Genomic DNA, 24,925 nt, shown 5'->3' with positions numbered 1-24,925 from the left:
GTCGCAGACAGAGGAGTGTCCACATCAGAATCACTCACCCCTGACACATGGACTTGATGGTCATCCAACTCAACATGGACGTCAGAGTCGTCATCAAGGCTGGACTCATAGGCAGCCAGAGACAAGATGGACTGCAGCACTTGGGGGTTTTCGTGGCCTACCACCCCACAACCCCCACTAGTGCCGGGTTGATGTGGCGTTACCAACCCTGTGTCTGGCATGACAACACCATCCTCTGCCTCCATTGCGTCATCACCTGAAAAAAAGAGAGGAAAAGGTCAATACACATGTCAGAAGCACACGACACACACACACACCGACAGCAAAAGCATCAGGTAGACATGTGACACACAACATATGGCCTGGCATGCATGCTGGGTCTACTTTGAATAGCTTCTGTGATCAGACCTGTTGAAAGGTGGCAGTTTCCATGGAAGTGGGTCTATGCAGTGCAGAAAATGTGTACGCCACTCACTACCTACATGTACAAGCAATACATGGTGTGTGCCAGGAAATGTGAAGGCAGTGCAATGTCAAATTCAGACATCACGTGCATAGTGCATTCAATGTGTACCATGTCTAGAAGCCAAGCACCCCTCCACCCCAGTACCAAAGCAGGGATGCCTAGCATGGTATCAAAAGGCTGACCATACACCTGTGTATTGACAGGCAGTGTTGACTGGCATCAACAGCTTAATGTGATTCAAATTACAACACTGCAAATGATGCTGGGACAGTGGGCAGGACACATGATGGAAACTCCGGAGGACGCCCACGTGTGAAGAAGACACAACAAGAGTTAGACAGAGTCATTGGCCATTGAACAGGCTGAGGCCTGTGACCCACACAGATTGTCAGAGCCTAAACATGTGTGCAACGCAGGACTGAGGCACAGTTGACATGGGAAGGCTGATGAGATGGCAGGCAATGTATGTAACCAAGGACTTCTATTACAGTGATCATCCAGTCAATGACATATAGGGGCATGCGTGCAATGCACATGGAGCATGAATGGGCACTCATGTCTCTGCGGGACATCTGACCCATGCACAGTACAAGTGAGATACCCTGCATCGAGTACTAAGGCTGTACCACACGGCATATGTCTGGCAGATTCTACGCTGGAAGTTAGCATCTACACAGGACACATGAACAAGAAAGTACACAATGGCAAGATTAAAGCAGACCAGTGCAAAGGTGGAACTGGGGTGCAGAGTGGCGGAGGAGGGGCAAAGGAGCATGCCTACATGGAGTCCCGCATGCCTGCAGAGGAGACATGCATGACGGTAGCATTGCATTACTTACACATCAGAACCATGTACACGTCACATGTAGCAGCAATCATGCACAACACATCCCACAAGTGAAACACACGTCCTCAACAAACACGCATCAACACTCACTGGACTGGGCATCAAAGTCCAGCTTCTCTCCCACTCCTTCGACCAATTCAGGTGGTATGAACTCCGCATCGAGAGCCTCATGCGGAGTGAGTTCTTCCTCCTCTGGTGCAGGCCCACTGCCAGTCACCAGAGTCAAGTTGTAATTTGAGGCACGCTTGGCCTTAATGCTGTGCTTGATGTCATTCCAATGCCTTTTGCACTCCTGCGCCGTGCGCACCTCATGGCCGAATGAACTGACATGTTCCACAACATGCTTCCAGTGGGTGTCACGTTGGGCAGCCGTGGTCTGACTATTGGCACCCACTAGCATGTCACGGCTGTGGCCCCGCACGTAGTCCACAAGGAAGTCCAGTTCCTGCTTACAGAAAGGCTTCTTCCTCGACGTGCAGGAGGTCGTGGCTGTGTGTGGGGTCCCAGTCTGTGCTGCAGGTGCAACCTTCCTCCTCTTGGACTGTGGCGCAGACCCTGGCTGGCTAATGCCGCCCTGACCAGTATGGCCAGTGGGTTCGGTGGATTGAGCCAAGGGAGTGGCAGGTGGAGGGATGACCAGAGGCCTGACTTGTGTCAGTGGCAGCTGGGTGCCCACTAATGGACCCTGCGCAGCAACATCAGCTGTGGCAGGGTCGTTGGCCGCAACGGTCCAGGTTGGCAGACTCACAACCGGGGTGCTGTTGGGTGCATCTGCCCCTGCACTTGCCAACACCCGGCTGTTCGGGGCAGCAGATGACATGACTGCCACAGGACAGTTGTCTTGGTCTGAGCAGCCCGGCCTGCCCCTATGGTTTCCCCCCTGGCCTGTTGGAGATCTACCAAGGGCTCTTCAAGTGCCAACGCAGCCTGCGCTGGCAGACCCTGAGCCTGGGTGGCGGTGTCCACAGCTGCACCTGCAGCTACCACTACCCTTGGGCCCGTGGCAGTCGATGGAACGGACTGCCGGGTCATATGGGTGCCAGTGCCAGATGCAGAAGCTGCATCCCCCGGAACCACAGGGGGTGGTGGCATGGCTGCACCGACACATGGCACAACATTGTGCTCAAGTGGCGCACCCCTGCCTCTTCCCCCTCTGTGGCTGCCCTGCACACCCTGGAGTCCCCCTACTCCCTGGTCACCACGGCCACGTCCCCGACCACGCCCGCCACGAGGAGTACGCTCAGCTGAGGCGCCCCTCACCTTTGGTGGCCTCCCAACCATGGCACAGATGTAGTAGAGCTGGCACAGATGGAGTGGTGCCAATGGGAGGTGTACACCACAATTGACCTGGGCAATTGGGGTTAAGGGGGTGGGAAGCAAGATGTTAACAGCCCCCCTGCACCTGCAAGGCTGTATGTGACCCCGGTGATGTGGTGACGGGTCACGCAACGCTCAGGCACCCCAAAACTGCAGTAAAACTGTGCACGCAACCCTGCAGCCTACGTGCGTGGATTCAACCTCCCGCAGTACGCGGTGGCACCCAGTAACACGAATAACGCGTACGCGTGGGACACGCAGGCTACTATGACATCTAAAATGGGTGCGATACACAGGGGCACCCGCAGTGGGAAAAAGAGCGTGTGTGACTCACTGTCTGACTAGCGCGATGCAGAAAAACACGCGTAGCCAATACCCCCGCCAAAAGAAGAGATACGTCCTTGATAGCTGTGAAGTTGTGATGGCGCGCGAAACAACAGGAAGCAGCAACACACGTCGGTCTCCACGAAAGGCACGTACAGCGAACTGCTGGGCCCGCTCATCTTTAACCCGTGCTGAGGGAAACGCACACGCGCGTCACGTCACTTACGCGCATAGGCCCTTTCCTCGTATTACACGCGGACGTGCTGTTTCCACGCGCGCTTACGCGCATGGCCCTTTCCTCGTATTACACGCGGACGTGCAGTTTCCACGCGCGCTTACGCGCATAGCCCTTTCCTCGTGTTACACGCGGACGTGCAGTTTTTCACGCGCGCTGAAATGCCTATGCACGTCTGTACGCCACATCACAGGGCGCTTGCGCTTGAGGGGCCTTCGGTCCAATGAAAATGCGTATGCGTGCAGACGCGCTTACGCGCTAAGGGCCTTTCCTCGAATTACACGCTGACGTGCAGATTTTTCACGTGCCAAATCACTCTGTATCAAGCTGGCCACGCGTAAGCACGCGGAAGACCACGCTCCTGCCCAGAAGGCCGAACTACTGCCCCCCAGAGCCCCGAGCACGCTCCCACCTGCCATCTGCTGCTGCTTGACTGCCTGCTGCCCACGTGCACTGCCATTTGCTGCCTGCACATCAGCCAGGGGTGCTGTTGCTGTGACCACCCCTGCTGGAACCGAAGACTCCCGACTGGGATTCCATCGCCCCACAGCCCAGCCCCAGGACCCAGTTGCCCACCCACTCCTGCCTCTGGGGTTGTCATGTCGGGGCAAACACCATCTGTGACCACTGACAACCCCCGGCCAGAGAGGCAGAGGGGCACCAGCTTCAGTGCCACCGAAGTTGGTGTCCTGGTGGAGCAAGTCCTAGGGCAGTATGATGTCCTCTTCGGAAGTTCCCGCGCTGACAAGGAAGGACGGACTCGGATCTGGACTGACATCGTGACTGCCATCAACGCGGAGGGGGTGGCAGTCCGCGACTTACAACATGTCAGGAAGTGCTGGGAGGACTTCAGGTCCAGGACCCTGAACAAGGCCCGGCGCCTCTTGAAGGCAGCGGATGCCAAGGGTTGCCGGGGCCACTTGTTGGAAGAACAGATGAGGGTCCTGGAACGCATATCCCCAGCGCTCCACGTCCAGGTCCTAGAGAAGCAGACCCATCTGGAGTCGAGCGGTGAGTGTACATGCATCCTGATTGTGAGCAGTGCGTGTGGTGATTATTCAGTATTGTGCAGGTTGCACATCTGTTTGTATGGGGTCGAGTATGGGTGGGGGTGTACAGGGCTGTGGGGCTGACACATGCGAGGGCTGTAATGTGTGAGACATGGATGGTGCTTGTGTGTGTAGGCTTGCATGCCAAATGCAGTTGTGTGGGCACACATGTTTGGATGAATGTGTATGTAAGTAGACATGTCCATGATGTCACGCATGTATGTTGTTTTCGGCTGCATGCATCAGCACTGTGTACATGTGCATGTGTGTGTATTTGACAAGGGTGCAACCGTGATGCAACATGGATGCATGTGACAGCGGTATGTGGAAGCCTGATTGGCAGATGTGACATGGATGCCCGTCTGAACAGTGCGACACTTGGCAGAGGTGTACACATGCATGCAAGTGTGGTGGTGTGTGTACATGTGTGGTGCACTTCCTGTGTTGCATGTGATGTCTGGCTCACCTTTGGCTGCTCATGCTGTTGTATGTGTATGGATGGTGCTGGCAGTTGCGATATGGCTGTGGTATGGCTAATGTGTGCGAGTTGTAATGACATGTGTGTTGGGGATTGCGATGACATGTCTGAGGTTTGCCAATGCCACTCATGTACAACTGTCATGTGTGTATGTGTCCATTGTACAGTGCCCTGATGCCTGTGTTTTGTTTCTCCCTGTCTGCAGCGTCAACTGATGAAGAGGGCGGAGAAGGTGCTGTGGAGCACAGCGGCGGGGATCCGACCGCCAGCCGGAGACGCAAGGCCCGGCTCCCCTCCCAGGTTGTCATCTCGTCGGGGAGTGAGGAGTCCGGTGCCGCGTCCCAGGCCGCAGCTGCCGGGGGGAGGTCCAAGAGGCGGAGGTTGGAGTTGGACTCCTCGGCAGCAGAAGGGGCAGCTGGGACCCCACAGGGCCCAACAGGGGAAGATGGCACGGAGTCATCCAGGTTGGTGGGGGTTTGGTGGAGGAGGAGGCCGTGCAAGCACCACAGACGGGGTCTGGAGGTGGGGATCCCACTGGTGCTAGTGGTGCAGTGCAGGACCAGGGACAGGAGGCAGCACAGGCCGCCGCGGAGGTGCCTGTGTGCAATCCTGTCCCCGATCCTGTCCCTGCATCATCTTGCACCAGCAGGGATGCTTACGTCCAGACCCGTATTCAGGCAGGGGATGAGCTCACGTCAACTGGCCTTCCTCTGCCTGCGGACGTGGCTATCCAGGTCCGGGTTGAGCCTGTCCTGGCTGGTGTGGCGTTGCGTCAACGGGCCATCGGGCCATGCGAGGTGACCGGCAGTCTTTTCATGACGAGACTGCACATCATCTTGAATGTCTCGTTGACCACGTCAGCTTGCTGGGGCAGGTCACCCAGGCCGGATTCCTCCGTCTGATGGGGCTTGCTCCGACCCCCTCCTCAACTGGACCCCCTACGCGCCAGTTGTCCTCTGTGCCATCTTCCCACCCATCAGTCACCTGGGTGCCCTGTGGAGCTGCCTCTGATGGTGCGGCCAGGCTGGTGGAGGAGCCATCCCTGCCACAGTCGGGAGTCGGACGTCCAGCAGGGGTGGCCACATCAACAACTGCACCCCAGCCGGCGGAGGATGTGCAGGCAGCAGGAGGCAGTGCACGGGCAGAGGCACAGCAGCCGCAGCAACGTGGTGGGAGCCATGAAGGCTCGGGGCCTTCAACATCGGAGGGGCAGGCATCGGTCGGAGGGCAGGTGGACCCAGGACGGGGTGTGTCTTCTGTGTGGCAGCGGTTGGGCCAGCAGATAGGTGCGGAGCGGCGGCGGGCGGAAGAGGCGCGGCTCACAATGGTCAGGGCGGCGAACTCCATGCGGAGGGCCCTGAGGCGGGCCGAGTGCCTCGAGGCAATCCGCAGGGGGTTGGAGGAGGAGACAGCGTCGTCCCTGCGCACCCTCGGGACATCGAACAGGAGTTCGATGATGCCCTGGCCCAGAACACCACGGAGTGAGCCGCTGGACTTGCCCGCCGCCTTTGTATATAGTTATATAGTTAGCGTTAGGTTTCCTATATTTTTTTTTTATTTGGGTGCGATTGGACAATGCGCCACGTTTTTGTATGTAGTTCAGTTTTTAGTTAGTTGTCATAGTTAGGTTTCATTTGGTTGGGCTCATGGACCCGGGATTATCTTGTAAATAGTTCTTCAATGGATTTTTCTTTTTTATGGAGTTTTTTCATCGCCATGGAGCAATGGTTTTTGTTTATCATTTACCCTTGGATTTCTTTTCTGACTGTGACTTTGGACACCATTTATTTTGATTGTGCTGTGTGTTTTTGATTTTTTTCATGGACATTCATCTTCTTTTGGTTGTTTTGCTTTGTGGTTTTTCTCATTTCATTTCCATTCTAGTTGATTTTGAATACATTTATATTTTCATCCTTCAATGTGTCGTATCTTCTCATTGCTTTCATGCATGTCATGTTGGGTGTTTTAACATTCACTTGCAGCCATTGTGTGTGACAGACATGTGTTCATTTGCATTATTTACATTGGGTGTGTAACATGTAATTGCCTTTGATATGTGGGTGGATGTGATAGTTGGTTGGGGCTTTTGGCAGGGGAGGATGGCCATTACGGACATGATTGGGGATTGGTGGGACCCAGGTGCAGGGGGGCATGGATGGGACATGGGCGAGGGCCTGGTGGAGGGTGCCCCTGCACTGCTGGGGGGTGGGGGTGGTGGGAGACATGGGTGGGGGCCTGGTGGCAGGTGCCCCACAGTGCTGGGGGGTGGGGGCGGTGGGAGACATGGGTGGGAGCCTGGTGGCAGGTGCCCCTGGTGACTAGGGGGTGGGGGTGGTGGGAGACATGGGTGGGGGCCTGGTGGAGGCTGCCCCTGGTGGCTGGGGGGTGGGGGCGGTGGGAGACATGGGTGGGGGCCTGGTGGTGGGTGCCCCTGCCCTGCTGGGGGGTGGGGGTAGTGTGAGACATGGGTGGGGGCCTGGTGGAGGCTGCCCCTGCACTGCTGTGGGGTGGGGGGTGGTGTGAGACATGGGTGGGGGTCTGGTGGAGGGTGCCCCTGCACTGCTGGGGGTGGGGGTGGTGGGAGACATGGGTGGGGGCCTGGTGGAGGCTGCCCCTGGTGGCTGGGGGGTGGGGGTGGTGGGAGACATGGGTGGGGCCTGGTGGTGGGTGCCCCTGCACTGCTGGGGGGTGGGGGGGTGGGAGACATGGGTGGGGGCCTGGTGGAGGCTGCCCCTGGTGGCTGGGGGGTGGGGGTGGTGGGAGACATGGGTGGGGGCCTGGTGGCGGGTGCCCCTGCACTGCTGGGGGGTGGTGGGAGACATGGGTGGGGGCCTGTGGAGGGTGCCCCTGGTGGCTGGGGGTGCAGGGGGACATGCGTTGGTGGGCAGTAGTGCAAGTTGACATGTGGGTTGGCTGGGGGGCATGGCCATGGTGGATGGGGTGCCTGCAGGACATGTGCAGGGTAGGCCCCTGTGGTGTGAGCCACAGGGGCCGTGGAGGGTGTAGAGGGAACACCTGGGAGGGCCCACACGTGCAATTCACGTGTGGTGCTCCCCGCGCACCCCTGTAATACACGTACCCTGATGGAATCACGTGTCGAACTTCCCCGCACCCTGAAATACACATACCCTGATGGAATCGCGTGTGGAACTTCCCGCGCACCCCTGGAATACACGTACCCTGCTGATTTCGCGTGTGTAACTTCCCCTGCACCCTGAAATACACGTACCCTGCTGATATCGCGTGTGGAACTTCACGCGCACCCCGAAATACACGTACCCTGATGGAATCGCATGTGGAACTTCCCGTGCACCCCTGAGATACGCGTACCCTGCTCGCACGGGCCCAATCGCGTGTGGAAATTCCCGCGCACCCCTGAAATACACGTACTCTGCTGGAATCGCGTGTGGAACTTCACGGGCACCCCTGAAATACACGTACCCTGCGGAAGTCACGTGTGTAACTTCCCCTGCACCCTGGAATACAAGTACCCTGCTGATATCGCGTGTGGAACTTCACGCGCACCCCGAAATACACGTACCCTGATGGAATCGCGTGTGGAACGTCCCGCGCACCCCTGAAATACACGTAGCCTGCTGGAATCGCGTGTGTAACTTCCCCTGCACCCTGAAATACACGTACCCTGCTGATATCGCGTCTGGAACTTCACGCGCACCCCCGAAATACACGTACCCTGCGGAAATCGCGTGTGTAACTTCCCCTGCACCCTGAAATACACGTACCCTGCTGATATCGCGTGTGGAACTTCACGCGCACCCCGAAATACACGTACCCTGATGGAATCGTGTGTGGAACTTCCCGCGCACCCCTGAGATACGCGTACCCTGCTCGCACGGGCCCAATCACATTTGGATATTCATGCGAACCCTTGAAATACACGTACACTGCTGGAATCGCGTGTGTAACTTCCCCGGCACCCTGAAATACACGTACCCTGCTGATATCGCGTGTGGAACTTCACGCGCACCCCTGAAATACACGTACCCTGAGGAAATCGCGTGTGTAACTTCCCCTGCACCCTGAAATACACGTACCCTGCTGATATCGCGTGTGGAAATTCACGCGCACCCCGAAATACACGTACCCTGATTGAATCGCGTGTGGAACTTCCCGCGCACCCCTGAGATACGCGTACCCTGCTCGCACGGGCCCAATCGCGTGTGGAAATTCACGCGCACCCCTGAAATACACGTACCCTGCTGGAATCGCGTGTGTAACTTCCCCTGCACCCTGAAATACACGTACCCTGCTGATATCGCGTATGGAACTTCACGCGCACCCCTGAAATACACGTACCCCGCGGAAATCGCGTGTGTAACTTCCCCTGCACCCTGAAATACACGTACCCTGCTGATATCGCGTGTGGAAATTCATGCGCACCCCGAAATACACGTACCCTGATGGAATCGCGTGTGGAACTTCCCGTGCACCCCTGAGATACGCGTACCCTGCTCGCACGGGCCCAATCGCGTGTGGAAATTCCCACGCACCCCTGAAATACACGTACCATGATGAAATCGCGTGTGGAACTTCCAGCGCACCCCTGAAATACGCGTACCCTGCTCGCACGGGGCCAATCGCGTGTGGTACTTCCCGCGCACCCAAGTGATACATGTAGCCCGCTTGCTGTGCTGGTACAGGGTTAGCGCAGCCCTTTGCGCTGGATTGGGTATATTGATGGCTTTTCCCTGCGCGGGAGGCTTCTTGGGGGCGTAACTGGCGCTGCTGCAGGGTCGCTGCGCTACTGTGCGCCACGGCTGGTTTTGGTGGCTGGAATCCATGAATACGCTGTGCGCGGAAATGGATTTTAGAACACGCGGCTGGCGCAGGGATTCGCACGCGCACACTGTGCGCCAGCCGCGTGCGCCACTTGTGCGCTGGATTCTATGAATTACCCCCCAAATGTATGAGGTGTTACTTTTCATCGCCTGTTAATGTTACCAGTAGAGCATGACAACAAACTAGAATATCGGAAAATTGTATCAAGTGCAGCACAAGAAGTAGGAAAGGTTCCTAGAAAATGAAATACCTTGATTGTAGATGAAGTATGGTGTCTAACTTGATGCTAGATTTCATTCACTTGTGAATGCAAGAGGTTTTGAAGACTGACATTTCTTTTGGAGGTAAACATGTACTTGTATTTGGAGACTTGTTACAGATAACTCCTGTGAAAGGTCAACCAGTTTTTAGAATGCTGCAATCTAAGGATGCTCAAAAAAGTATAGGAAGTATTGGTCATTTTAACCTTGAGAATTGTTTGGAATCCCAGGAACTTACCATTGATATGAGGCAATCTGGAGACTTAGAGTATGCAGAAATGCTTAATAAGATTCGTACAGGTGTTCTTGAGGACAATATGAAAGCAGTCCTAAAGGCAAAACTGGTTTCTAACATGTTTAATGTAGATTGCAGTCCGACTGATGTCATGTTGACTCTTAAGGAAACAAACATTTTTTGTGTTGATTTGATGTGCATACTAGCAGAGTGTACCAAGTTTATCTCTACAATGCTACTTGTCAGAGAGGCAAAATATTGTACAGATAAAATCATGTGATGTTTTAGATGGTCATGTCTGTAGATGAAAATTCACACAGTTTACATTCGGCAATGTCAATCCGAAAATGTAGTAGCTATTGCAAGAAGCCATTTTCTCAAAATACACAGAGGATAGTCAAGAATATTTAATGAATGTCTTTCAGATATTAGTAAAAGAAATTGTTAATGTAGATAAGCATGTTGGGATGAGTTACGAGTGGAAGCATATGCGTCCAATATGTAAGAAAGGCTATTATATTTCTGATCTTTGTGAAAGATGTGTGGATCTGCATGTGCCTAATCAGAAAAGTGTAACCATTTCGGATCTTGTAACTAAAGCATTCCATGACATGCATGCAGTGACTGTGGTTGTAATTTACAATCAACACTGCAAAATCTAGTTTTTAATAAATATGTATTGATTATGTTTCAAAGATACAATGTAGATGGTATGAATAACACGTCACTAATGAATTTTGTAAATAGTCAAGCTTCTGTTAGTGAGACAACTTTAAAAACCTGTGCAATTATTTTTCATTATGGGGCATCCATTGAATCTGGATATTTCATGACATGGCCACGCACAGAAGTAGATTGGCTTGTTTAGAATGACTCTATAGTCACACACCAAGCTAGATTGCCTTAATAGGTTAAAGAATGCTTACTTAATGTTGTTAGAAACAAAGTTTCAAAATGTATGTGTAATATTCTTTGTACAATCTAAGGATGCTCAAAAAGGTATAGGAAGCATTGGTCATTTTAACCATTGGAATAGTTTTGAATTCCAGGAATTTACCATTAACATGATGCAATCTGGAGACTTTGGGCCTCATTACGACCCTGGCGGTCCTGTAATGAATGGTGCCGGTACGGGACCGGCACCGTTCATTGCGGGATGCCTGATTAGGAGGTCCACTAGCGGGACCCAGAACAGATGTCTGGTAAAATAAGATATCCTTTCCGGGTCCCGCGAGGGGACCAAGGAGCTAATAACGGGCCTTTTATTAATGGGCCCGTTATTAGCTCCATCCTCATTCACATTGATCCCTATGGGGGCTCAAATGGTAATAGGGAATGGTTTTGTGCATGAGGAATTACCGGGTCCTCCAAGGTTGGAATGACCCGGTAATTCCTCATTCAGAGAACCCGGTATGGAGGCAGACATGCCCTTATTAAGGGCATGGCTGCCTCCATACTCATAATGAGGCCATTAGAGTATGCAGGAATGCTTAACAAGATTTGTATATGTGTTCTTGAGGAAAATGTGAAAGCAGTCTTAAAGGGAAGACTGATTTCTAACATGTTTCATGTAGACTGCATCCCGTCTGATGTCATGTTGACCCTTAAGGAAAGAAACATTCTTTGTGTTGTTATTTGATGTGCACACTTGCAGAGTGTAACAAGTTTAACACTACCATGCTGCTGTCAGAGAAGCAAAATATTGTAGCGATAAAATCATGTGATGTTTTAGATGGTCATGTTATGTTGGATAAGAGAGCACAAGCTTGATTAGGTCAACTAGAGAATTCAATTTCTAAAACTGCAGGTCCGGAAGGAGATTTAAAACTTTGCATCAATGAACGAGTAATGTTGAAGAGGAATTTGAATGTAGAAATTGGTTTAGTCAATGGAGCAATGGGAAGAGTAGTTGCATTTCACACTTTTCCTCACAGTACAAGTATTGAACATGTTGAAGTTCAGTTTGATCATGTTGAAAGAACTCACTTGATTTCTCGGAGCTCTGCAAGTTTCTTGCTTTTGAAGGACACCAATGTGAAAAGAGCACAGTTTCCATTGTGCTCTGCTTATGCAATAACTATTCATAAATCTCAAGGGTTGAGGTTAGAAGCAGCACTTATGGACATTGGTCATACAGTGTTTACTGAAGCAATGTCATATGTACCTTTGTCACGTGTGAAACATGTAGGTTTATTTTTAATGAACTTTTATGAAAGCAAAGCAACAGCTGAGATTTCTTGCATTGAAGAATATAATATGTTGCATATACTGTATGCTCCTCACCTGAACCTTATACCTGTACCCAATGGAATTTAATGGAGTTGGAGAGTTGTTCATCTGTAACATACTGTCATTGCAGCCTTAGTAATGAAACTACAGTTGAATGCTATTGTAATGCAGCTTTGTGTATGTCATTTCAAATGACTCTGTTGATGCAAGAAATAGCTTCAACAGCAGGGAAGCAGCTATGTGTTGAATTTTCATTTCTTAAAATGTCTGTAGATGAAAATTCACATAGTTTACGTTTGGCAATGTCAATCTGAAATGTAGTAGCTTTTGCAAGTGGAAATGAAAAAAGTTCTAGAAATACACAGAAGGTTAGTCAAGAATATTTAATGACTGTCTATGAGATATTAGTGAAAGAAACTGCTAACGTATATAAGTCTGTTGGAATAAGTTATGGGTGGAAGCATATGTGTCCAAAATGTAAGAAAGGATATTCTATACCAGATCTTTCTGAAAGATGTGAATATATGCATGTGCCTGTTCAGAAAAGTGTAACATTTTCTGATCTTGTAACTAAAGCATTCCATGACATGCAATGCAGTGACTGTGGTTGTAATTTAAAATTAAGACTGCAAAATATAGTTTTTAATAAGTATGTATTAATTATGTTTCAAAGATACAATGTAGATGATAGGAAAATTAATATGTCAATAATGAATTTTGTAAATAGTCAAGTTTCTGTTAGTAAAAAAACGCTTAAACGTGTGCAATTATTTTTCATGAGGGGGCATCCATTGAATCTGGGCATTTCACATCATGGGTGTGCACAGAAGTAGATTGGCTTGTTTGTAATAATTCTATAGTCAAAAACCAAGCTAGATTGCCTTAAGTGGTTAAAGAATGCTTAGTTAATGTTGTAAGAAGCAAAGTTTTCAAATATATGTGTAACATTCTTTGTGAATATAAATATGCAAAATACAAATTTGAAATAGAAAAATAGGCTAATAAGTGGTTTATGTAAAGTAAGACATGCTTTGCTACTATGATGGTTATTAAAAAAATTCTTCCACTTTTGTTTTATTGTGTAAAACACTGTGTATTTTAATATGAACAAGTGTTTCCTATAAGTGCAAGGTTTCATGAATTGTTCCATGTACATTATTTTGAGTGTGACGAGTGTAGAAGCTCATGGCTGTTAACATATGAAACAAGTTAACAGCAGGTTGTAGATACAAAAATATATAGTGCAATTAAAATACAACATCTAAATAACTTACTGAAACGTTTATTTTATTAAATGTATAAATATGTGTTGTGTGCAGTGTGGAGTTTTTAGAAAAGGCGACAATCTATTCATTCATTAAACTGTGCATATTGTTTGATTTTGCATGGTAGGTTTAAGATGATTGTAATTAGTTTCTAAGATGTGCAGGTGGCCAGAAAAAGGACACACACCAAATTTTGAAGGATGTTGTGAAGTTGCAATGTAGATATACTTTTTATAATGTAGAATACATTTGATGTAGAAAATACAGGTGTTCCACACTGTGTAGCAGTATCAGTGGTAACAGAAGTTTAGGTAATCATTTCTAGGTTTAAGTGTTTTAAAAATATGATGCGTATGATATGAAATGTTATTATGAACTTCTTGTGTGTGTATGTGGCTAAACAAAGGACACACATAGATTTTATAAGAAATATGACAATGACATTTGTATGTTATTTATGTTGTTTTTGATAAGTGTTAATATGTTTATTCACAAAATTATTTATTTTCGACATATTATTTATAATATAGGTATGGCTATAGTCTAGAAAGATTAATACTCAAAATAATATTATATTGTTGGCCTGTCTTTATGCAGTTCATAGTAAAACAGAAGACATACTTATGTTATAGGTCTTGTTTTCCTGGTGAAGGTTGAATAAAGTAATTTGTAAATTAGTCATCATGTAGCATAAAGTAATCTTTGTATAGTATTGTAAGATCTGTGCAGTATAGTTAAATTCATTTATTGGTGTACGAACTATCGATGTTGTAGGCAATTCTCGTTCGAATTTGCTGATGCAAAAAGTAGTTCATAATAACTTAAATGTTAAGTATTTTAAATAACAGAACAGAGTTTTTGTTCTCCATTTCAGACATTTATTTTCTCTGTAGCATGATTAATGAACACAATTTGGTAATGGTTGTATACTTGGAATACAATCAGTATTCTTTTAGTATCAATTTAAGAAAAAAACATTAATAATTTTGTATTTCTTTTGTTATGATGAACACCATGATACCAATGCAGTGGGGACAGTGCATAGTATAAATGGCCTTTCCCATTAATATTAACTAATTTTTTTTTCAGACTTCATATATGGAAGAAAGACAGAAGGACATGGGTATCTGGTAAGGCTTTGGATAAATATATATGTGCAATGTATATATGGACATACAAAAAAATGTTTCTTTTCTTTAGAATGTTATTTTTAGCAGCGGTTATGGTACCAACCAATCAGTAGCAGAAATGTTTTTGGCGAGGCTTAGGTAAGCAACGACTGGGGTGCTTTTGCTTGCTGCTCTGATAGTCTCGGCTATAGGGAACAAGTGACTATTTTGAGTACTAAAAGTGCATAAAATAAATTACAATAGATATTGTAATGTATTTTAGCAGTCTGTGTTTAATTTGATCAATTTTTGTAACATAAAAGGTGGCCTTTAAAAGGGCCATTTTGGGGGATGAAAAGAGGTGGGTAGAATAGGGGAGGAAAATACATGAGGATGAAACATTTAACAAATGGAATAAAAATAAAATGCAACATGTATATTGTTTTATATTTATTTAGAAAGAAAGGGTTAGAAATTGCCACTTTAAAGAAAATACTAAGCATGACAAGTAATCTGATGTTCAGCAATTAACTTCAGCCATTGCTCAATTGTGTCAGCTCCCTTGATTACACCATTTGCAGCATCCTTTACACGTGATTTGCATCCTGGAAAGGTTGGGTCTCGGTAACAGAGTAGTCAGTATAGTGGATAGCACTGCTGATGTAGAGGCTTCATTTCCAGTTGGTGTTGTTGATGCACTGGTGGATGGAGGTTCTGCAGGTGTTGATCATCTTCGTCTATTCAAGGAACGAGCCCCATGCATTTTTTTTTCTGATGTTCATGGGCTTTGCGATATTCATCATCAACATCGTTCCAGTGGACTCGCACCAGATGGTTGATCATTATCGATGTTCCTAGACTTTGAGACAGGATATCAGAAGGCTGATGGCATAGAGTCTTATTGCAAATGATGCACAGCACCTCCTCCACTTCTTTTCCTTCACAAAGAAGTGCCAACTTTCTGCAGTTGTTTTCATTCCTGTGAGCTTCTACCTTGGTGGTGAAGGATTGTCGACCCAAATGATGATGTCATCCTCACTGCTCCTACAGTCGTGGTCAGATATGTTGCAATATTCAACCAGGGATGATAATATAAAAGAATAAAAATGACAACACGATAAAGACAATTCTGCAAAAAATGTAAATGTTTAAAAAAAAAGAAAACAAAAACGTAAAACAAAAAACAGACAAACTAAACAAATTACAAGACAAAGGAAAATTGGATTATGGGAAAACAGGGTAAAAAGGATGAAGAGTTTAAGGGGTAAAGTGCCAAAAGTGCTTGCAGTTACTCAGAAACCATTTCACTAGCAAGTACAGAAAGCAATAATTAATGCAAAGTTATTTTTTGTGGGTGTGGTGATTATTTGTGGCTACAGACTGCCGCGCCATCTGATTGGACAGTCTTGTTTGCACGGATGTCGTCAAATGATGTGGGTGTAGCCGCCGATACAGCGCAACTTGTGATTGGATAGTTCACTGATGCGTATATAAGTCACGTGTAGGAGCGGAGCCGCAGCACCTGTTATGGTTGGCTGATGCATTAGGCGCGAAGAGGCATAGCTGTGTTACAGGAGTTTGGCATCCCATTGGCTTATTTCGCATGAGTGGGTTACATCGAACGCATGGGCGTACTCACATCAATACTTTGCAATATGTGATTGGATCATTTGTTGACGCAAATAGCTTGTAGGCACGGAACCGCGGATACCAGTGACTGGCATATTAGATGCAAAGATCCATAGCTGCGTTGAAAGATGTCAACGTTCTATTGGCTCATTTCGCACACGCAGGTTACTCCCTCCCCCAGTCATTACTGTATGTAGCCATGCATGTATCCTTGGTAGACGCATCTATAAAATCTTTTTTTTATATATATGTATATAAATATCGGCAGTAGTCTTGTAAATATTTATTTTACAATATATTGACAGATACAGTAACACTATAATAACTATTCATGAACAGTGCATATACATGTAAATACTTAAAAAATGTAAATACATATACAACTGCATTTTTTGGAACAACAAGTTGATTTGGATGGAATGTGGTTTTCCAATTGCTTTTTATTTTACTTTCTAGACATAATACAGAGTTTTGATTAGCTGAATTGTCTGTATTATTAATGTTAATTATGTATGGAACAACAAAACCCTTGAAATTCAAGGAAAAAACTTTAGTTGCAGGGACGTTAAGGTGAGTAATACATTGTAACAAAACCTTTGAAATTCATGGAAAAAAACTTTAGTTTGCGAGGGCATTAAGGTGAGAATGCAACAAAACCCTGGAAATTCAGCTAAAACTACCTTAACTTCACGCCCCCTGTTGCGCAGACTATGACCACTATGATGCAATCACAGATAACATCACTGATGACATCACTAATTACATTTTATATGAGAAAAATGATGACATTACAAATCACATCACTAATGCCATCACTGGTGACAACAGTAATTGCATTGTATATAACTGATTACATCAATAATGGAATTTGACATAACATCATTTATAAATTAGCTCATGAAAACTTTGATTACCTTAATAACAATTTACATACGTGTGTTAGTACAAACAATACACACCAAGACCTACAATGCATACAAATCTGAGGCACATAAAAGGAAACTTAAGTAAGGAGGAAATAAACAACACTACCAAAAATGACTGCAACATTATACTTAATCATGAAGTACACAAAAGATTTGAATGTTTGAGGCTTGCTTATTTTGCATTTATGTGTACCATGAACTGAGGACAATCCTAAGGAAAGTGCCTTAGCAACATACAAGAAGGTTATCCCGTGGCCTGAATACGTCAGTGAACAAAATGAAGTGGGCCAGATATGTGATGTCATTGGTGAGGTCATCAATGGCGTTTGTGATGTCATCTTTGATGTCCTGGGTGTTAGTCTTAGCAGTGCACAGAGGTGGCACGAATTATGTTTGCTTAGCTTACCACAACTGGCAAATTTCAAGGGTTTTTCAGTTTAACTTGTAACCATAACATCCAGTTAACAAAGATTTAACTGGATGTTAGCGGGATTTAACTTCAATAAACTTTTTGCAACTTTTCCCACAGTTTTTGTATTCATCGCCATCCGCAAAAGTCTGACGTCATTGCAGCCATTCTCTACAGTGTACGTGACTGCGGGCTCGCGCGTGGCTTGATGACACATTCACAAATTCATCAGCGATCAGGTCTGTGATTCTTGGACAGTTCAGAACTGCATTTTCTACTTTTCTAGGAACTTTCCAGGTCAAAATGTTTCCCTTACACAGATCCTACACGTATTCTCACTCATTATCCATTAACATTGTAGACCGGAGCATATACTTGGAAGAAAATTTATATTAAAAATGGCATCAGCTATTGCCATCTCTTCTCCCCAAGAGCCACCACCACCAACAGCTGTAGGAACTACAGAAAAAAAAGTGCAGTACATCCAAAGATATTGAAGATGACCAAGAAGATGATGTAGAGGAAGTGCCTACCTCTAGCACAAAGAGAAAATCATGGGTGTGGCAGTTCTTTACCACTGTTGGGAATGTACCAAAGGCTTAAGCTACCAAAGTGAAATGCACTACTCAGTGGCTGCCTTCCTGGACAGTACTCCTACAGGACCACCTCCATGCGCTGCCACACCCAATCCAACCACCGCAATGCTCTCAGAAAGGCTGTTCCTTTCTTAGCAAGTAGACTGTCTTCCTCCACCTCATCTTCCTCAATCAGTACTGTAACCACACAACCTACTTCTGTGGGACACAAAATCCCAAAAGCTACCTTGCAAGCAATAAAAGAGTTTGTTGATCCATATTTTTTTAAGGCAACAGTCCTCTGTATGTAATGCAACACACCACTCTGCAGGGGGGAGCAATTTCGAAGTGATTTTGCCCCCTACCTTAGATGTAACACATGCTCTAAACATCTTCACCTGTCCACCTGCCACTCCATATTATTGCGCAGTGTCTCTTCCCTCATTTCCCTCATTTCCCTCCCTCCCTACCTTACATTCTAACATCTCTTGCAAAAAAACAACAAACAAAAAAACACCTTTCATAGTTAAATAATAGAACTAAAAATTAAATCTTATAGCCACCATATACTTTGCATTTCTCATTAAAGTACATAGGCACTGGAATGTGGGATAATGACCTGCCAGCCAAAGTTATCGGCCCAAGTGAAGCAAGGACAGGCTAAACCTCAGTCACCAAAGATATATCAATATTTTATGCACCGACAATATGACATTTCACAAAAAATAAAACACAGACACATTTGCAAAACCATGCTTTCAGGTCCTTGCCAATTGCTAGAAATCCGGCCATGTTTTATTTTTTCAAAAGTTTCCAAATGTATATAATGACAATAGTCATATAACTTAGCCCCCACTTGACAAAATCCATTCACACTTAGCACAAACATTCAAAGTTGGGTCTGTAATCGTTTTGAAAACTTTTGGTAAAAAGTCTGTCCAGCGGTTTGGGCTGTAGACGTGAGCAAGTTTCTTTGTCCATTGCATCTATTGGAAAACCAACACATTTTGGGACCCCTCTATAATTTTACCCCCACCCCCCTGATGAAACCTCACCAAACTTTGCAGGACTTATTTTGCCCAAATATATTTCATGAGGATTCATCTAGGGGGGGCGAGCGAACTTACAAGCCACCCAAAAAGTGCTCTTCCTATGGGTTGAGCAACTTAATCATAAAAACAGGGCCGCTACCGCAGGCCCTGTAATATGTATATATATATATCTATATATATATATATATATATATTCAGTGAAAAAACTTTGTTAAAGGGACGTAATGGTTACAAGTAAAACCGACAAACCCCAGAAATTCGCCAGTTATGGTAAGCTAAGCAACCATAACTCGCGCCACCACCGTGCTCTGCTAATAGTATCACCCAGGACATTAAAGATGACATCACAAATGTCATTGATGACATCACTGATGACATCACATGTCTGGCTCCCTCTTTTTTTCTTTTACTAACATATGTAGGCCACATGGTTTTCTTTAGTAACAGTCAGGAACTAAACATTGAAAAGGTACTATATTTGTTGACATATCATTCAAATATGTTCTTACAGTAATTCCCTTAGGGTTCAGTCACATCATATGAAACATATACATAGAGGAAGACACTGGCTTGAAAGACAGCAATCCTTTCTGTGCATCACGATAATCAGTAAAGTTATCAGCACTTTTTGATAGTTCTGTTGTTTTTGCATTACTGTACTTTCCCCGTATATGCTCATATTTGTATACATTGTACTCACACTACTTTCCTTAGAGTCCAGTGACATCATGTGATACATATACATAGGGGAAGTATCAGCGTTGAAACAGAGCAATCATTTATGTGCATGAAGATAATCACTTAGGTTATGAACACCATCTGGAAGTACTGCTGCTTTTTTGCTTACCTCACTTCCCTGTATATGCTCATATGTGTATATGCTGTTGTCTCTTTGTGGTTTGTCTGTAATAATGCAATTACATAGTAAGTGGGTTGGATTGGCTACTTATTACATGTTTCACAGTACGCAAAACTCTAATAAGAAAGCATTTATCATTTCACTACTCAACATGGAAAGATTATGAATATTGCACATCCATCATATATGCTGCACGCAGTGCCTATGGTTCTACATGAGTAGCTTAGTATACTGGAAAGAACTTCATAATAGAATGCTATTTATATCAATGCATTGCTTAATGCACTACATAGCTCATGATATTTATTGCAATTATCCTTGACACTTTTTTGGCAACATTATAATAAGAATCCCTTCTAGAGACTTTTCATGAAAAGTAAATGCACATGTGATGTCATCAGTCATGTCATCAATGACATTTGTGATGTCATCTTTAATGTCCTGGGTGTTACTCTTAACAGTGCACAGTGGTGGTGTGAGTTATGGTCGCTCAGCGTACCATAACTGGCGATTTTCTGGGGTTTTTCTGGTTTTACTTGTAACCATAACTGTTCTTTAACAAAGGTTTTTCACTGAATTTCATAGGTTTTTATTAGCGCAACTTAACCATAACGTCCCTTTAAAAATGTTTTTTCACTGAATTTCATGGGTTTTTAGTAGCTCAACTTAACCGTAAAGCCCCTTTAACAACGTTTTTTCACTGAATATAGATATAGATAGCATGAATTTGATATGTGTTTAGTAGCATTCCCTTTGTTTATTTACATGTAACATAGAACATACTGAACCCTTTGCCCCATGCTAGTGGTTCTGAGGTCCAACATCAACACTATCCAAAAACTCAGGGGGTATCTTATATTGTTCTATCATGTAATAAACACAATAAAACATGGTCAAACACCAGTATATAAATAAATTACATTAAAAAAAAATAAAAAGTGCAACCTGTATATGTAAGACAGTAACAGTCCAATTATGTAGCATATGCAACATAATGGAACATACCAAAAGAAAATAACATATGCCCCCAGCAGAATTACCTCACAGAAAATGCGCAGCAAATTTCTATAGCACACCTACGCAGCAGTAACAGCTAATCTTAAAAAGAAACTGGTAAGGACACTACATTAATTTCATATATTTGTAAACGTTCTGTATTAGGGTACACTAAAAGGAATTTTTCTTTTTTTTTACACAGAAATGTCTAGTACTTTGGAATGGATAGAAGAAAATGTTCCTCTGGACGAAATGAGTGAAAACAGTGATATTAATGGTAGACACTACACTTCTGTAAATGAACCAATTAATAACCATTGTTTTCTGTGTACTTAAAATATATATATATTTTTAAAAGACCATACAGACAATAAGAACAATACAGAAACAGACAACTTAAAAAATAATATCTAGCGTGTAGAGCAAAAAATTGATCTATTAATGACAAATTTTGATATTTTAAAAAACTTCATAGAGGACTATATAAAGGAAAAAATAAATATCACTGTCCCACATGTACCTGTACTCCTTCTCCATGTCCCAGCCGACTGTTAGGCAGAATCATATGCAGTACCCTTTGGGAACACCAAACACAATTAAGACTACAAGTGACAGTACAAATTCACCTTAGGTACAAGCCTGTACTACTCAGTAAAGTGATAGCGATGGCTGGGCAGCTAGACTTATCTCAAGAGTAAGTGAGCAGTATCAATAGTTAGACAAAGGGCAGCAATTACTATGGTTCAAACAAACACTGACTCGAGGTTTCTGAGTAAAATAATATACATTTATTTACACATCAGTTATAAAACATTTCACTATCATCAAGCAGTTGGAAAATCACAATCTCAATACACTACACCACACCCAATAGATTCTGAACAAGTTAAGCTCAAGATGAAGTGTGAGCAAAATGGCAATCCAGTAATTAAAAAGGGAGGGAAAGACAAAGTTAGACAAAAGTTGAGTAGCACCAACAAGTAAGTAAGCAGGGCAATCTAGAAAAAGTAACTACAATGAGGAAATCAAATCAAGAAGCCTCGGCCAAAGTCAATAGACCAGAGTCTTTGCAGAGCTTCACAGTTCAGAATAGTTTGCGGTTAAGTCTTTGCCAAGAGTTCAGAACGAAGTTGGTCAAATGAAAAGTTACTTTAAAGAATAGAGAAGGACAAGCCCTCGGATTGGCCAAAGATATGAAACACTTTTACTGCGGTGGGACAGAACGAACGACCAGATTTGAACAGTACCTTAAATGGAGAAGAAGGCTGCAGCTGGGGCAGATATTCCTGGCAGGTCCTGCAGGCTCACGGTTCCTGAAGTGACTGTCGGACTGACATGAAGTAGGAAGACTGGAGGGCCCTGCACTGCCCAGGGAAGAAACCAGCAGCAGAGCAAAGCAACAAATAAAAACTCCTTAAAACCCAAGCAGGGTCCAATCCTCCTGGCTATAATGGTTCACTGTAGCTGTGCACAGCAAATTCGACCAGAGGAGAGAGGCCTGGCTTTCAGTTTGGCAAAATGGTTGTTCCCATCAGCTCAAGGGGAGAAGATTCCTTGAAGATCTTCCCTGTCGTCGAAGTTTGGAGATTCGGCACGCAGCAGGGCTTCACCGGGAGGTTCAGTCGTGGTAGAGGTCTTCTTCTGTCAGCTTCTCTTCAGTTCTCTCGATCCAGTGGCGACTCTGCCTTCTCAGTCCCAGAGACTTGCTTTTTATGTGGCTTTCCCCCATTCACACATCCTGGCTGTTAATTACACAGCAGGGTGGCTGTCCCACCGGGACAGTCACCACAGCCAATCATACCAGAGTGCGACATGGGTCTCCAAGGAGACCCTGTGCAGGGAGTCTCAAACCCCTCCCTCACATCCTGTCCTCCTCAGACATTCAGGCACCTAAGGAGGGCTTCTATGCAGAAGCCCGCCAAAGGTCGGCGAACAAAGGAACCAAACCTAGTTTGGCACGCAGAGTAAAATACGAGAAAGACTTTTACAATAATAAATGGTGAATAAACCCAGCCGGAACCGTGTAAAAGTAAATATGGTCCAGCGGGTTTAAGTTCGAGGCTACTGAGATAGCCTAAAACAATACCAAGTCTATTTAAAATAACCATGGTAGAAAAAATAGGGCAATTACCACTTCCACCAGCCAAATCTTAATGACAAGGGAACGAAACAATGTTCCATGAGAAACATACCAAAGAGGATAGCTATTAACCCTTTCCAGAACTCTATTTAAGATAGTTTGTACTGGGTCTGTGATTTTAAAAGACTACAGTCAACGGCAACTTTACATGTTCTGGAAGACAGTAGTCAGCCCCAGAAAATAGAGCTTAAAGTGCGAAGTCTGAAAAAGACAACTCTGTTTCACTGCACTGAAGGTGCTGTGTAACACACAGTAAAAAGATGATGCCTATGGAGTAGGTGAAGCTCCACGGTCTATGAACACAAACATGTTAAACACATGTTAAACATGTTAAACACACACAACAAAACAAGAGTGGGAAAAAAGGCTCACACACTTACAAGGTGAAACAAATAAATCCTAGAAATACAGAAAAGCTGCTGAGGGACTCAGTAGGTAAGGGAAATTAGCCATTCTGGAGAATTCTCCCTAACACTAACCATCCCCAAAAACACCCAGCAAGAAAAAAGTTATGATGAAACTTCGATCCCTTCCTCCCCTACCATCCAACATGTACAAATCCCTAATTCCCCTGTGTTTGTTTCAGTTTCTGCTCACACCTTTCTTTCATAATTTTTATATTTGTATACAATAATAAAATATTATGTGCGCTCTTACTATAGTCCTCTGTATCTTACTTTTATTTCCCCCAATATATTTTTATTGATTTTATACACATATTATGTAACTTGTGGCATATGAGATGAGAGCGCTGCGAGCAGCGTTACAGTGCTTATCAATACGTGTAATAAACAGAAAAACAAAACAAAAAACATAAACAACAACGACAGGTCAGAGAAATGTTTGTGGGGAGGGTCAGGCGGGGGAGGTGCGAAGATAGGAGTTCTCAGTTGGGTGAAGGTGAGCAGGGGGATTGTTCATGCTTTGGACTCGTGGAGGGGGCGGTAGAAGGTCTCTACAGAGGCCTGGACTTTCCCTGCCTCGTCTTTGGGCTCTCGCTCAGGGGAAACCCCCCCCAGTCAACACCTCTGTTGTGCCCCTCCACCCTACTTTATCAGTCGACTTTGTCCATCCATCGTAGAGCGGGTGTTTGTCGGGCCAGGCCTGGGTATTTCTGAGTATAGTCCAGGAAAGGGGCCCACGTCTGGAAGAATTTGTCTGTATTCCCAAACCGGAGGGCAGTTATTTTTTCTGCTGCAATTATGTCCCAGCATTTCGTCCACCACATTTGTACTGCCGGGCCATCTGGGTTTTTTCCAAAGCCTAGCCACAGAAATCTTTGCAGCCGTCAGCAGGTGGGCGCATAGTTCAGCTCTGTGCCCTGATAGAGGGAATTGGCCCTCGCCGCTTGATCCTAGTAGGACAATACCCGGGTCCCATGGGATTGTCAGGCTCATGACCTTGTTGATTTGATCTAACACTGACTTCCAAAATTGGATGGCTTTGTGGCATGTCCAGAACAGGTAGTATAGAGTGCCTTTGTCTGGGCATCCTCACCAGCACGTCGATGGGATTGATGGATTGCATTTATTGAGCGTTTCTGGGGTCTGTTACCACCTGTAACATACCTTGAATGCCCCCTCCTTATTGGCTACACATTTCAAGCTTCTATGTGCTCTCGTCCAGACGTGGTGCCACTCCTCCAGTTCAATGGGCCTCCCAATATCTTTCTCCCATTTGAGCATGTACGGCTCCTTCCGGGTCGGGTCCGTTCTGTCGAGGATC

This window comes from Ambystoma mexicanum, chromosome 1q (genome assembly GCF_040938575.1).
Source record: "Ambystoma mexicanum isolate Mex_15411 chromosome 1q, UKY_AmexF1_1, whole genome shotgun sequence".
Lineage (NCBI taxonomy): Eukaryota > Metazoa > Chordata > Amphibia > Caudata > Ambystomatidae > Ambystoma > Ambystoma mexicanum.
The sequence above is the reverse complement of the archived record's forward strand: the minus strand, read 5'-3'. Positions refer to the sequence as shown.